A 15020-nucleotide genomic window follows, 5' to 3' on the forward strand; every position below is an offset into this window, starting at 1 on the left:
TCACACATCTTTTTAGATGTGAAACGTGTCCTTGATACATCACATCAATTTGATATCAATGAAAAAATAATGGAGTTATTGTAATAAAAAAAATTAAAAAGATTTCAAATGGAGAAGAGGTTTCAAAAGAAAATTGAAAACACAGATATGAAGAAGAAAAATATTTCAAACGGAGAAGAAAATGTAATTGAGAAATGGGAAAACACTTTTGTAACAAAGTATATTACCTTTGTATTTTAGTATAATTTATTTGTATTGCAACACATTATCTAATGATATCGAACTTTATAAAGGAGTCATGTGTATATCGTCATACAATTTTGTAGAAGTTTTTGTCTTCATCCATAAGTTGTATCATATTTTGTCATTTATTTCCATATAATTCTTTCATTTTATATGTAATCAATCACTTCAAGATCATATTAGGCAGTCTTCAGCATGAAGAAGCATATCAAAGACAAACTTGTTGAAGATCAAGCTGAAAAAGGTTAGAAAGAATAACGAAGTAACAATTGAGATTGTCACATGCCAAAAAGGAGAATAAAAAAAGGTTAGCGTGTGTGTGTGTGTGTAAGTGTCCATAGTCGGTCAATTGACCCATGTACGGTTGATCGAACCCTAAACTCTTAGACCTCTCCATTCTTCTTATTTAGGAGTGTGGCGCCCTCAAAATACTAACACAAAGTCCCATGTCAAATCTCAAGGTACTAAGTGGCGCTTAGAAATTTTGACATGATTTCCTCTATTTATATTAGCATTTCAAGGCACTAAATACTTGATTTACCTAATAAACGATATACATTATATCCTGTATGTATACATACAAAATATAATAATAATGAAAGCCTATATACATCTAATAATGTACGATAAATCAGAGTGCGGAAGAATGAATAAAATATAGGATTATATAGAAACTCTCTACTCTAACAAAAGTCCTAACACTCAGTCAAAAATCTATAACACTACCTAGACAAACTGATGTCGCTAGGGTATAACCTAGTGCTTACCATGAAAAGGACTCTGGTCGTCTATCTGACCTACCAGATAATCTTCAATCGTGCTCTACACCTGTATCGCCAAGCTCCAAATCTGAAACTAAAAAAATGAAGAAAGAAAATGTAAGTAACAATGATTACCCAGTAGGGGAGCAAACAATTCCTGTTATTAACCTCTCCTAACATGAACGAATAAGCATACTGAATCATTTTAACATATGTAAAGTTTTACAAAATAAATAAACTGCGATTAACTTATACATATAGCTAGGGATAAACAAATAAATATTTTAAAACTCACATTACACCAATCAACAGTACTCACTATAACATTTTTTATATACAAATCTTATTGACTAAATGGAAACGTTAAACATACATTTCATTGCATATATCAAAATAAGGCAACAGATACATCATATACAATCGTGGAGTATTGAAATTAGAGAGTTGAGATTCACGACTGGATCGCTCCCAGTTGGGACATGATGTTTCATAATAAAGTATTAGTTCTTGATTTTGTACTTGATCGTTGTTTACAACACTTTTGGGACTATTTATCCAGTTTAGACTGACTGTTTGACGTGTCTGTAAGCAATGGGTCTCTTTTCGATGTGTTAAAACGTTCGACTACTATAGATTGTTAGTGATCATTAACTAATCATTTTCGTCTGTGTCTATTAGGCGTGCATGTGATTCCCAAATATACAATTTCATTCATATACGACCACCTTTACATTACAAGTTTACTAGTAAAGGTAGAGAGGAATAAGTTCGAATTTCAGTTGTGACTCCACTCTCATATATGTCCTGTATCACATATGAGTTTAGTTGTCCCTAAGATAGTATATCACTCCAGGTGATATGACAGGGTATCCCTTCAGGTATTCACAAACCTTTTAATAGTTCACAAAATAGTTACATATACATATCATTTCTTTTATTTGAAAACAAATTAAAAAAAATTATTTGAAAACAAGTAAGAAATTAACATTACAGAGTTGCGAATGGATATCCAGTTTCTTACCAAGTAACTGTGGCCTAAAATAAATAATAGTACATAAAAGTAAATCAACGCCTCGCGCTAACAAACAGTAAATAAACATACACGTCACCTCGTGACAACAGAAAGTAAATTAACACTGGATATCCATTTATCAACCCACACATAACATCACAATGTAAAATGTAGACATTACTTCTCAGGTGTGATTCTAACAATTTACCATTTCATACCATTTTTTTATCGATTTTTGTAATTTTTAATCTTTCGAACACAATATTCATTTTTCAATATTCATCAATTCAATATGAGTTCATTAAATATGAAAATATTTTTTAAATTTTCAAATTCATTTTTATGAATTAAATTGAAAAATTACAAAACTTAGATTAAAACAGGGTTCGAGCAGTGTACAAGACCTAACTAGTGGAACTAATTAGGTGAAATGTCCTACCCACGTATAATTTGTTATAAATACAATTAAACATATCAAATATCAAGGTTCGGGCGTGAATTTGAAATAATGAAAAGAATTTCACAATTTTTAAACATATTACAAATTTTTGTTAAAAACCTTAAATGCAATTTTCACAATCTACGATTACCAATAGAAATTGAGAGTCCCTACTAATATTTATGCCAGAAAATTGAAGCACGTGTGTAGAAACTAAGATAATCAACACGAAAATTGAGATAGATTGAGCATCGAAGTGGCTGATTTTTTAATAGAGGCCAGTGGTTTCGAAGATCTCAATGTGTCATCATTTCTCCCTTCTACAACGGAAAACAGTTTGGACTCGAAATAGATAAAATCTAAGGTTGAATGTTCGAAACCCTCGTGTATTCTACGATTATTTTTTTATAAAATAAGAAGAAAGAGAAGAAAAAAAAGAAAAGAAAATGGGTGGGTTTTATAGAGGTCGATGTTGCGGTCATTTTTCTTTCTTCATTAGAAGTCGATGACGACCTATTCGTGACGAATCTAAGGTTGAAAGTTGGAAAAAAAATTTTAAAACTCTTGGCTGATTTTTATGTGTTGAAAGAGAATATGAATAATGATTTTTATTTAAATATATTTATATATGCTGATGGGACGAAATTGGTATTTTGAATATTATTTCGTTTGACGATAATTTGACCTTCCGAACTCCAAAAATGACGAGTGAATATTCTAATTCATATAATTTTTTATTTTAAATCTAATGGTGTGATTAGATTCTACAAATTCTATTTTTAAGAAAAATTCACTTTTTTAGCTTGGTTGGACCCTAAAATTGATGTTGTTTCTATTTTTGATGATAATTCAACTTTTAGACAGAAAAAATGATGAGTAAATAGTCAATTTTCTATAATTTTTCATTACGAACCTAATGGTATGATCGAATTTTAAAAATTCTTGCTCTAACAAAAAATCATTATTTTCATTTGGTCTGACTCAAAAATCGAGGATTTTACAATTTTTCTATTCAAACTCGATTTTGGGCGTGCTTATACACTAGAGTACATTTTTCAACCATTTTAAGTCTAATGGCGATGTCAGAGTTCATTAAAAATAACTAGAACAAAATCCTAAATTTTTATCCTAAGTCCCACTTTCAAAATTCTCAAAATTTCACTGTTTATTTTTTCTTAAGATAGGAGTAAAAAAACTTGAGGTTTTACAAGGAGACTGACCTTAAAAGTTGGGTACCTTCATTTTTGCTCATTCGGATAATCGAATCCATTGAATCAATTGAACTTGAAATTAGTTGTAAAATCCTGAGTTTTTAATTCGTATCTCGAGGAAATAAATAATAGAATTTTGAGAAAATCTTAAAAGTGGGACTTAGGGATAAAACATTAGGAGGTTTCTGATCATTTTTAAGTAAATTTGACCTCACCATTGGATTCAAAATAATCAAAAAATATACTTTAACTTGTAAGCACGCTCAAGTGCGAGTCTGAACATAAAAGTTACAAAATCCTCGATTATCGAGTCGGACCAAGCTAAAATAATGACTTTTTACTAGAGAAAGAATTTTTAAGATTTGATTATACTATTGGATTTGTAACGAAAAATTATTGAATATGGACTATTTATTTGTCATTTTTTGAGCATAGAAAGTCGAATTATCGTCAAAAATGAAAATGACATCAATTTTAGGGGTCACCGCAGGCCAAAAATGTAAATTTTTGTTACAGATAGAATTTATATAAATTGACTATACCATTAGATCTGAAATAAAAAATTAGACGAAATAGAGTATTCATTCGTCACTTTTGGAGTCTGGACGGTCAAGTTATTATCGATCAAAACAATAACCAAAATATCGATTTCTTCCCAAGACTTTATATAAATAATTTTTAAAAAATTTTTTCACTATTCATCTTCCCCAACTCGTCCAAACCAGCTAACATTTTTTTTTAATTTTGGTTTTCCCACGATTTTTCAACTTCAGATTCACGACAAACGGCTCGTCGTCGACGACCGACACTTAAGGGAGAAACGTCCACAGCCTCGTTTTCTACAAAATCCACCCAAATTTCTTTTATTTTCTCATATTTTTCACCCCGTATTGTCAAAAAATAGTCATATATATATACGGGAGATTTGTAACTTCGACCTCGGATTTCATCTGTTTCGGGGTCAAACCATCCTCCGTCTCAAAAGGGAGAAAGGATGACGATATCAAGATCTTCGAAACCACTGGGTTGATTTTAAAAATTAGCCGTCTCGAAGTATGAGCCACCTCAATTTCCGTGTTATTCATCTCGATTTTCACATACGCACTTTGATCCTATCACCTAGAAATTGTAAGGAATTCTCAATTTCTATTAGTAATCGTAGATTGTGAAAATTTTATTTAGGATTTTAACGGAAAAATTTTGATGTATTTCCAAAATATAGAATTCTTTTGTTATTTCAAAATTCACGCCAGAAATTGTATGTTTGATATGTTTAATTGTATTTTTTTAACAAATTATACGTGGGTAGGGTATTTTAATAGGTTATTTCCATATGTTGGGTCTTGTGCACTGTTCGGACCCCGTTTTGATATAAAATTTGTATTATTTTTCAATAGCATTGATAAAAATAAATTCTATAGTTGAAAAATATGATTTAATATTCAATGAACTCATATTGAGTTGATGAATATCAGAAAATGGATATTTTATTGAAGAGATTGAAAACTGTAATAATCAGAAAAAAGGGAAAAAGGGTATGAAATAGTAAAATGTCAAAATCACACCTGAGAGGTGATATTTGCATTTTACATTGTTGTGTGGTGTGTAGGTTGGTGAACGGATATCCAAGGATAACGTTACTGGTTGCATGTTTATTTAAATTTATGTTAGCGCGAGACATTGTTTACTTTTTCGTTATGTTATTTATTTTAGGTCGGTGGCCACAATTGCATGGTAGAAAACTGAATATCCATTCTCAACCCTAAAATGTTAATTTCTTATTTATTTTCCAAATAAATTTCTTATTGATTTTCAAATAAAGAAATGATATGTATATGTAGCTATTTTGTGAACTGTTAAAGAGCTTGTGAATGCTTGAAGGGATAGTGCGTCATATCATACTGAGTGGTGTACTATCTTGAGATGTACGGTAGGGACCACCAAGCTCATACGTGGTATGGGACACGTATGAGAGTGGAGTCACAACTGAAATCCGAGTTATTCCTCTCTACCTTTACTAGTGAACTTGTAATGTAAAGGTGGTCGTATACGAATGGTTTGTATATTTGAGAATCACATGCACGCCTAATAGGCATAGACGAAGATGATTAGTCAGTGATCACTAATAATCTATAGTAGTCAAACGTTCTGACACATCGAAAAGAGACCCATTGCTTACGATCACGTCAAACGGTCAATCTAAGCCGGATAAATGGTCAATCAAGCGTGGTAAGTGCAGCGACCGACCACAAAATCAGGAACTAAAAGCCAGAGAAGAATTGTAATATAATGTCCCAATTGAGAGCGATCCAGTCGTGAATCCCAACTCTCTAATTCCAATACTCCATCATAATATATTATGTATATGTTGCCTTACTTTGATATATAAAATGAAATATATGTTTAATGTTTCTATTTGGTCAATTAGATTTGTATATAAAGATAATGGTATAGTAAGTACTGTTGGTTGATGTAATGTCAGTTTTAAAATGTTTAGTTGCTCATCCTTGGTTATATGTACCAGTTAATCATAGTTTCTTCTGTAAAATTTTGTATATTTTAAAATGATTCAGTATGTTTATTCATTAATGTTAGGAGGGATTATTAGTAGAAATTGTTTATTTTCTTACTGGGTAACCATTGTTACTCACCCATTTCTTCTCTATTTTTTAGTTTCAGAGCCTGCAGTTGGCGAGGCGGGCGTAGAACCAGCGAGTGGGGACCATCTGGTGGGTCAGATAGATGACCAGAGTCCATTACCTGGTGAGTATTGGGGTTATTACCCCTAGTGGTGTCGATTTGTCTAAGAGTAATATATATTTTGGTTTTGAGCGTTAGGAATTTGGTTAGAGTGAAAAATTTCTAAATATTCGTGTATATAAAGTTTTTCTTCCATACTCTGATTTTTATACGTTATTAGATGTATATAGGCTTCCGCTAGTATTATATTTTGAATGTATATATGCAAGAATGTATGTCGTTTATCAAGTGCAGGTTGAACGCCTTGGAATGCTAACATAAACAGAGGAGACCATGCTGAAATTTCAATGTGCCACCTAGTACCTCGAGTTTTGACATGGGGATTTGTGTTAGCATTTGGCGGGACGTCACACTAGTGAACTTCCTATTTTTGTTTACTTGGGCAACCAAGACTATTCGGTTAACCAAACCTAAAAGTCTTAGAATTCTTGAGTTTGGTCATTCGGTTGACCCAGACTTGTTTGGTCAACTGAGCACTTAAATCCCAGCTTGTGCAATTTTTTTCTTTTTTTTGTTTTTAAAAATCAATTTATCTTAGAAAGACTTGGTCTTCGGTTGTTTTTGAATTTTTTGTCTCTTTAGAGAGTCTATCCATAGTTATTAGGGTTTATCTTTAAACCTTATTCTCCTTTCTCTTTTATATATAAGAGAGATCTATGAAAGAAGTTAATCAAACAAACACAATTAGATATGAGTTAAGCTCTTGAGTTTTTCTCTCCTCATTTCCCTTTCTTTGATCCATTTTGTAGTAATACTAGTAGTTAGAGAGAGAGAGAGAGTTGTTCTTTATTTCTATTTTTACAGAGATTTCTCGTAGTGAAGTCTCAGAACGACTCAGGTGAAAATCCTATGCATAGTATTGTGGTAGTTTGCTTGTTTTTTTGTTTAAGAGATTGTAATATGAAAGCATTGAATAAAAAGACATAAGCTCAAGTAATTGAGCTTTCCAAAAGTGGAGTAGAGATCGAAGTCATCGAACCACTATAAATTTGTGCCTCTTGTTTGGTTTGATTTTATCTAAACTCTACCTTATTTATTATTTTGATTGCTTGTATGTTGTTATTGCTTAATTGGTTCTTTAAGTATTGTGAAAATTAAAAATTGTTAGAAGACCTATTCACCCCACCTCTAAGTGTTCTTTATAGTTATTTCACATTCTTTATGGGGAAATGTAATACTTAATTGTACATTTTTTATTACAACTGTAGTCAATACCAAACTTCGATGAAAATAAACAAAAGTGATAATGTAAAATAGCTTCTTTTTTTGTTTAAGTAATAAAAGGAGAAATTTTCTTTTCGAAGCATAATATCATTTCACGAAAACGCCGTGCATCTTTAAAATAGTTTTGTTTTAAATAATAAAATTGTTAACCGTATTTAATTTTTTTATTATATATTTTTACTATGGGAAAGATGACACAAATGGGTGTAAATTATAAAGGTTGGAGCTAATATCAGAAGTTTCTTTACGTAAAAATGGAGCTTCATTACATAAAATATAGAGCTTCGTTATTTAATAATGGAGCTTCATTAATGTTAATCGTGTAAAAATGGAGGGACGAAAAATATATTAATAGCTTAAAGGTGTAAAAATGGAGGGGAGAGCGAAATACCTACAATCGAAGTTTCATGGAGAAGGAAGATGCGTGTAAAAATGATGAAGTAGGCTTCATTGGGAAATTTAATGTAAAATTGATTGTACCATTTGCTATGTACTAGATTTTAGGTCTAGGTAATAGTTCCTAAGACAAACCTAACAAGGTTGAGGGTATTTCGATCTTTTGGTAAGATGTAAGGTTAAAATGCCAATTTAAAAGAGCTGGGGCTTGAAGTCCTAACTTATGAAAATTAGCAGCTCGAAGCACTAAAAAGCCCATTTAACAACTCATTTCTCAATTGTGATTGGTTCCCTGTGATGACGAAAGTTTCATAGCCTTTTTTCTTAACTTCTTTAGATCATTCCTAGGCTTTTAGATTGCTTTCCAATGTCCTACAACATTCATAGATATAAAAACAATGCATATAGGTTAAAATTAGACAAAATCTCGAAATTCGCCTAACTTTTCAAAAACTAACAAAATACCTTTGGCTCCAAAATAAACTAAGATAAAATAGGTCATTCTACAAAAAGAAAATGTATTTTTTTATAATAACCAAAATTTCCCTGGGGATCCACACCCACTATTCACATAAAAAACTCTAAGACACTTGAAGCCATCATTTTTAATAACTTCTTTGCAAAATATTACTTTTGAAATACTCCAAAATCTTGAGCAACTTATTTCAAAACAAAAAAATCTATTTAGTTTAGAGGGTAAAATAGTCAATTTTCTCAAATCGATAAATTTTTACCCAAACGCTTGAGTTATCCTCAACAAAAATCTCCAATCTAATCTATGCTTTGACATTCACAAACACATGAAAAATTTTCCAAATTTATATTTTATACCCTAAATTAAAAACTTTCTAAAATAAAATAGTTAAAGATCTTAACTTTGACCAAGTCAAGGCAAGCATCAATAATTGTTCGACTGACCAAACTCAAAAGCTTTTAAAGTTTCCTAAACAACCATTCCTTCTAGGATGTTCATATTACGATGGTAAGTTGGTTATTTCATAGAACTTTTAAAAATTAAGTCCAATCAAATAACACTAAATAAAAAAAATTAAATTTTAAGGCAACCCTCTACATGATGATGGGATCTGACAATTAAGAAAAAGATTACCTGATCTATGAGAAATACAAATCTAACATAACAAAAAAAAAAGTCAATAAGGAATAAAATCTTTCTAAATTAAAATATCAAAGAACTTTTTAAATCTACTAAAAAGAACCTTTCTAAAATCAAATAAAACCCTTTTAAACCTGAGTTAATTAACCTCCTAAATCTCAAATAAAACACTAATGAACAAAACTTAAAGGAATGTGAAGAATATGAGGAAATGATAGTCACCCTTCGAAACCCCATTGGAAATATCAACCACGTGAAAAATATGAGAAAATGATAGTTTGGGTATTTAAAAAATATTATAACGTGATATGAACCTCATAGGCTATTAAGAAAAGAAAAGTTTACTAAATGGAATATTAAGACACCGCCCAAAACTTAAGGATTATACAAAAAGAAATTGTTGTGGCTAGATCTCAATCCATACATGAAAATCGATTATGTGAAGCCCCACCAAATGCTAACACAAATCCCAAGGCCTCCTCGAGGAACTAGGTGACGCCTCGAAATTTTGGCATGGTCTCTTCTGTTTATGTTAGCGTTTCACGGAACTCAAACCTGATAAACCAACTCCAACAATCTTGTATAAAGTAACATATCCACAATGAATAGGAAACGGAGGACGGAAAGATTTATGAACGACATAAATCGAGGTTAAAGTTGCACAAAAAGGAATAAAAATATACAGGATTACAAAATTTTCCTCACGCTAACATAGACCTAGCACTCTGCCCCAAAAACTTAGACCTCTCCTAGGACCAACAAACTCCTAGTAGAAGTAGTCATGATGTTCACCGGGTAACAGACTCTGATCGTCTATCTGATCGACAAGATGTTCCTCGGCTAATGGCTCAATACCCGCTGTGCAAACTGTAGGCTCTACAACTAAAAAAGATGGAAGGAAAAGGTAAGTAGCAATGGTTACTCAGTAGGTCCACAACAATTCCTGCTAATAATCTCACCTAACGTGATCGAATAATCATACTGCATTATTTCAAAACATGCAAGTTTTACAATTGAAACTACGATTAACTAGTACATATAGCCAGGGATGAGCAACTAAACAGTTTAAAAGTTATACATAACATCAATCATTCATACTCATTATATATTTTCATTTTATACAAATATAGTTGACAACATTGAAATAATAAACATGCTTTTCAGTTTATAGTTTCAAAATATAATAACAGTACATAATACAAGTGGTGGAGTAATGGAATTCGTGCGTTGGGATTCATGACTGGATCGTTCCCAGTCAGGAAATGATGTTACAAACTAAATCTAACTTTTAGTTCCTGATTTTGTGGTCGGTCGTTGCGCTTACCACACTAGTGACCATTTATCTGGTTCAAGCGGGCCGTTTGACATACCGTAAGCAATGGGTCTCTTTTCGATGTGTCAGAATGTTCGACTACTGCTAGATTGTTAGTGATCACTGACCAATCATCTTCGTCTATGCCTATCAGGAGTGCATGTGATTTCTAAAATGACACTCCACTCGTATATGACCACCTTTACAATGCACGTTCACTGGTAAAGATAAGAAAGAAATGGACCCGGATTCTAGTTGTGACTCCACTCTCATACGCGTCCCATACCATGTATGAGCTTGATGATTCCTATCGTATATCTCAGGATAGTGCACCCCTTCGAATGATGTGACGCACTATCCCTTCAGGCATTTACAAACCCTTTAACAGCTCACAAAATAGCTACATATACATATCTTATTTTTCATTTAAAATAAAAGAGAAATTAATAGAACAGGGTTGAGAATGGATATCCAGTTCCTACCATGTAACTGTGGCCCCTCCGCCTAAAAATGAATAACACTACTCAGTGCACGCGCTAACATAATCGTAAATAAATATGCAATCTTTTCATTAATAACCTGGATATCCTTTTTCCAAACTACACACAATAATATAATGTAAAATGCAGACATCACCCATCTGGTGTGATTCTGATATTTTATCGATTCATCCATTTTCCATTCTCTCGACATTCTAGCTTTTCTTCTTATCAAGTCAAACCATTCATTTCCAATCTTTCAAAGTTATTTTTGGTCTTTTCATCGAAAATCGTCAAGGTTTATTCAAAATGAGGTCCCGATGATGCACGGGACCAAAGCTGTTAAAAATAAGGAAAGCTGATAAATATTTGGCTAAGTATCGGAAACTCAATTTTTCAAAGTTCTCAAAATTAAAAATGGGTTTTTAAAAATGAAAGCCTTGATTACAAGATTCGACACCATATAGTTTTTGTAATCTAATTTAAAGTAATGTGAAAGTTATTACATTTTGAAAATTTATTGAAAACGTCGAAATCTATGTTTTGTTCTTCAAACCAAAATTTGGATTTTGATCCTTTGAGATTCGGATATCGAAACCATTCACATTGTTCAAAAATGGGGGGTAAAACCTTAATTTCATTAAAAAACTTAAAGTAAATAGAAAGTAAAAATTAAATATTTTTAATGAAATGAAGGGTGGGAAATCAAGTATAGGCAATGGGGAAGGCAAGCTAAGAGTCAGAGTCTGTTTCTGATTCAAAAAAATGATGTTAGTGGCAGAAGCTTGTTCTGTCAGTGGAACCGACGGCTCCTGCCGACAGAAGGATTTTATCGATGGTAGAAGGTTCATTCTGTCAGTGGAACCGATATAATTCTCATCGGTGGGTGTCGATGGGATCGACGGTCCTGCCGACAGCACTAAACTTCATCGCGATTTTTGGATTTTTTGATCCCTTCTTTTGATCTTTGTTCCGTTCTTCAAACCCTTTAATCCACCCACAATTCAATACTTAAAACATAGATAAAACACATCAAATCTTTATTTCTAGCATGAGTTTCAATTCAAACAAAGATTTCTACGATTTAAAACAAACAATAAGTTTTGTTAAAAATAACCTAAATGCACATTTCAAAATCTAAAGTTACCAATAGGAATCAAAAGTCCCCTACTTAGTTTGTGGATGCCAAAGGTGATGAACTCGTACAAGGATCAAGGTTGGTGGTAGAAGAGTCGATATTGGGTTGAGTTTGGTGCAAAGTGAGTGAGGGTTTACAACACCTTTGACGACGGCATTCTCCTTTACTTCTACCCTAGAAGACGAGCCTCTACTAACAAAGTGAAGCTTCGAGTTTGATGATACCCTAACTTACTTGTTGATTTTTGGTGGAGGGTGAGGAAACGGACGTGAATGGGTTAACAAAGAGGGTGAGGTTGTAGCCATCGTTGTAGCCGACAACTTTGTCTTCTTTGTCGGGGTTCAACGGTCATTCTTTCTCAATGAATCTTGAGGTGAAGAGAGGAGAACCCTAGATTTGAGAAAAATCTGAGTTTGGATGCTTTGGAGAAGAAAGAAAATGAATTAAAAGAAAATCAATTTTCTTTTATAACAAGGGTGAGGACATACTTGTCATTTTCCCATCATTTCTAGTTTCGACCGAAACTTAACTATTCGAACTCGAAAAAAATGACAAACGATTATACCATTTTGAATAATTTTTCGTTGCGGTCCTAATGGTATGGTCGAATCTTCTGATTCTCCCTCTAACGAAAATTCTCTATTTTGGATTCCATTTAACACGAAATTCGAGGATTTGTTAATTTTTTCACCCGAACTTGAATTCAAACTTGCTTAGAGGCTCAAATATATATTTCATTCATTTTGAAACTAATTACGAAGTCGATTTTCAACAAAAATGAACATAGCATAATCCGAGCACTTTACTCTAAGTTTTCTTTTTAGAATATTCCTTGAACACATACTATCTGATCTCTTCGAGATACGAGTTAAAAACACGAGGTGTTATAGATTATCAAAATTGATCCCTTCTAACAAAAAGGAATCAATTCCAGTAACTAACTAGAAAAATGTATTTGAAAATAAATTAAAGTAATAATAAAGAAAATAGAGAAAGAACACACACCAACAACACAAGATTTGCGTGGTTCATGTTCGTTGATGTTATGTATAATGGTATAGCTGAAGAAGAACAAAAAAATTGTAAAACCCCGAATTTTTAATTCGTATCTCGAGGAAAATAAATAGTGAAATTTTAAGAAAATCCTAAAAGTGGGACTTAGGGGTAAAATTTTAGGATGTTTCTTATCATTTTTAATGGAATCTGACCTCACCATTGGACTCAAAATGATCAAAAAATATACTTTAGCCTGTAAGCACGCTTAAATGCGAGTCCAAATATAAAAGTTGCAAAATCCTCGATTATCGGGTCGGACCAGACTAAAATAGTGACTTATTGCTAGAGAAAGAATTATTAAGTTTTGATCATACCATTGGGTTCGTAATGAAAAATTATTGAATATAGACTATTTATTTGTCATTTTTGGAGATCAGGAAGTCGAATTATCATAAAAAATGAAAACGACATCAAATTTAGGGATCACCTCAGGCCAAAAATATAAATTTTTGTTAGAGACATAAGTTGTAGAAATTAACTATTCCATTAGATCCGGAACGAAAAATTATGCGAAATAGAGTATTCAATTGTCATTTTTGGAGTCTGCATGATCAAATTATTGTCGATCAAAATAATTGGCAAAATACCAAATTCGTCCCAAATTTATATAAATAAATTTTTTTTTAAATTTTTTCTCTCATCTTCCCCAACTTGTCCAAACAGCTGAGGGATATAAAAAAAAACGAAAAATTTGTTTTTTTTTTTTCTGATCTTCCACCACAGATCCCTCGCAAACAGTCTACTTTCGACGATCGCCGTAGAAGAGAAAAAGATCCGCAGTTTCAACATCTACAAAACCCACCCCAACCTCTTTTCATTTCACTTTCTTTTTCATCCAATATCGTCAAAAATTAGCCGTATTTATATACGAAAATTTTGAAACTTTGACCTCAGATTTCGTCCATTTCGGGGTCAAACCGTCGTCGACGCAGAAGGGAGAAACGTCCGCAGCCTCATTCTCTACATAATCCACCTAAATTCCTTTCGTTTTCTCATCTTTTTCACCCCGTATAATAAAAAATCAGTCATATTTTTATACGGAGATTTCGTAACTTCAACTTCGGTTTTCATCCGTTTCGAGGTCAAACAGTCCTCCGCCGTAGAAGGGAGAAAGGATGATCACATCGAGATCTTCAAAACCACTAGGCCAGATTCAAAAATCAGCCACTTCAAAGTTTGATCCGTCTCGATTTTTGTATCGATTGCATCGATTTTCGCACACACGCTTCGATCCTTTCCTCTAGAGATAGTAAGGAACTCTCAATTTCTATTAATAATCGTAGATTGTTAAAATTGCACTTAGGATTTTATCCAAAAAATTTGGATATATTTCTAAAATATAGAATTCTTTTGTTATTTTAAAAATTCACGTCAGAAATTGCATGTTTGATATGTTTAATTGTATTTTTAATAAATTATATGTGGGTAGGGTATTTTAACGGGTTATTTCCATAAATTTGGTCTTGTGCACTGCTTGGACCCCGTTTTGATATGAAATTTATATTTTTTTTAATATTATTGATAGAAATAAATTCTATAGTTGAAAAATGTGATTTAATATTCAATGAACTCATATTGAGTTGATGAATATCAGAAAATAGATATTTTATGAAGAGATTGAAAACTGTAAAAATCAAAAAAGGGAAAAAAGGGTATGAAACGGTAAAATGTCAGAGTCACACCCGAGGGGTGATGTCTGCATTTTACGTTGTTGTGTTGTGTGCAGGTTGGTGAACAGATATCCAGGGATAATATTGTTGGTTGCATGTTTATTTAAATTTCTATTAGCGCGAGGCGCTATTTACATTTCTGTTTTGTTATTTATTTTAGGCCGGGTGGCCACACTTGCATGGTAGGAAACTGGATATCCATTCT

This window comes from Akebia trifoliata, unplaced genomic scaffold, assembly GCF_017979445.1.
Source record: "Akebia trifoliata isolate Shusen 1 unplaced genomic scaffold, ASM1797944v1 Contig01373, whole genome shotgun sequence".
NCBI classification, from domain to species: Eukaryota; Viridiplantae; Streptophyta; class Magnoliopsida; order Ranunculales; family Lardizabalaceae; genus Akebia; species Akebia trifoliata.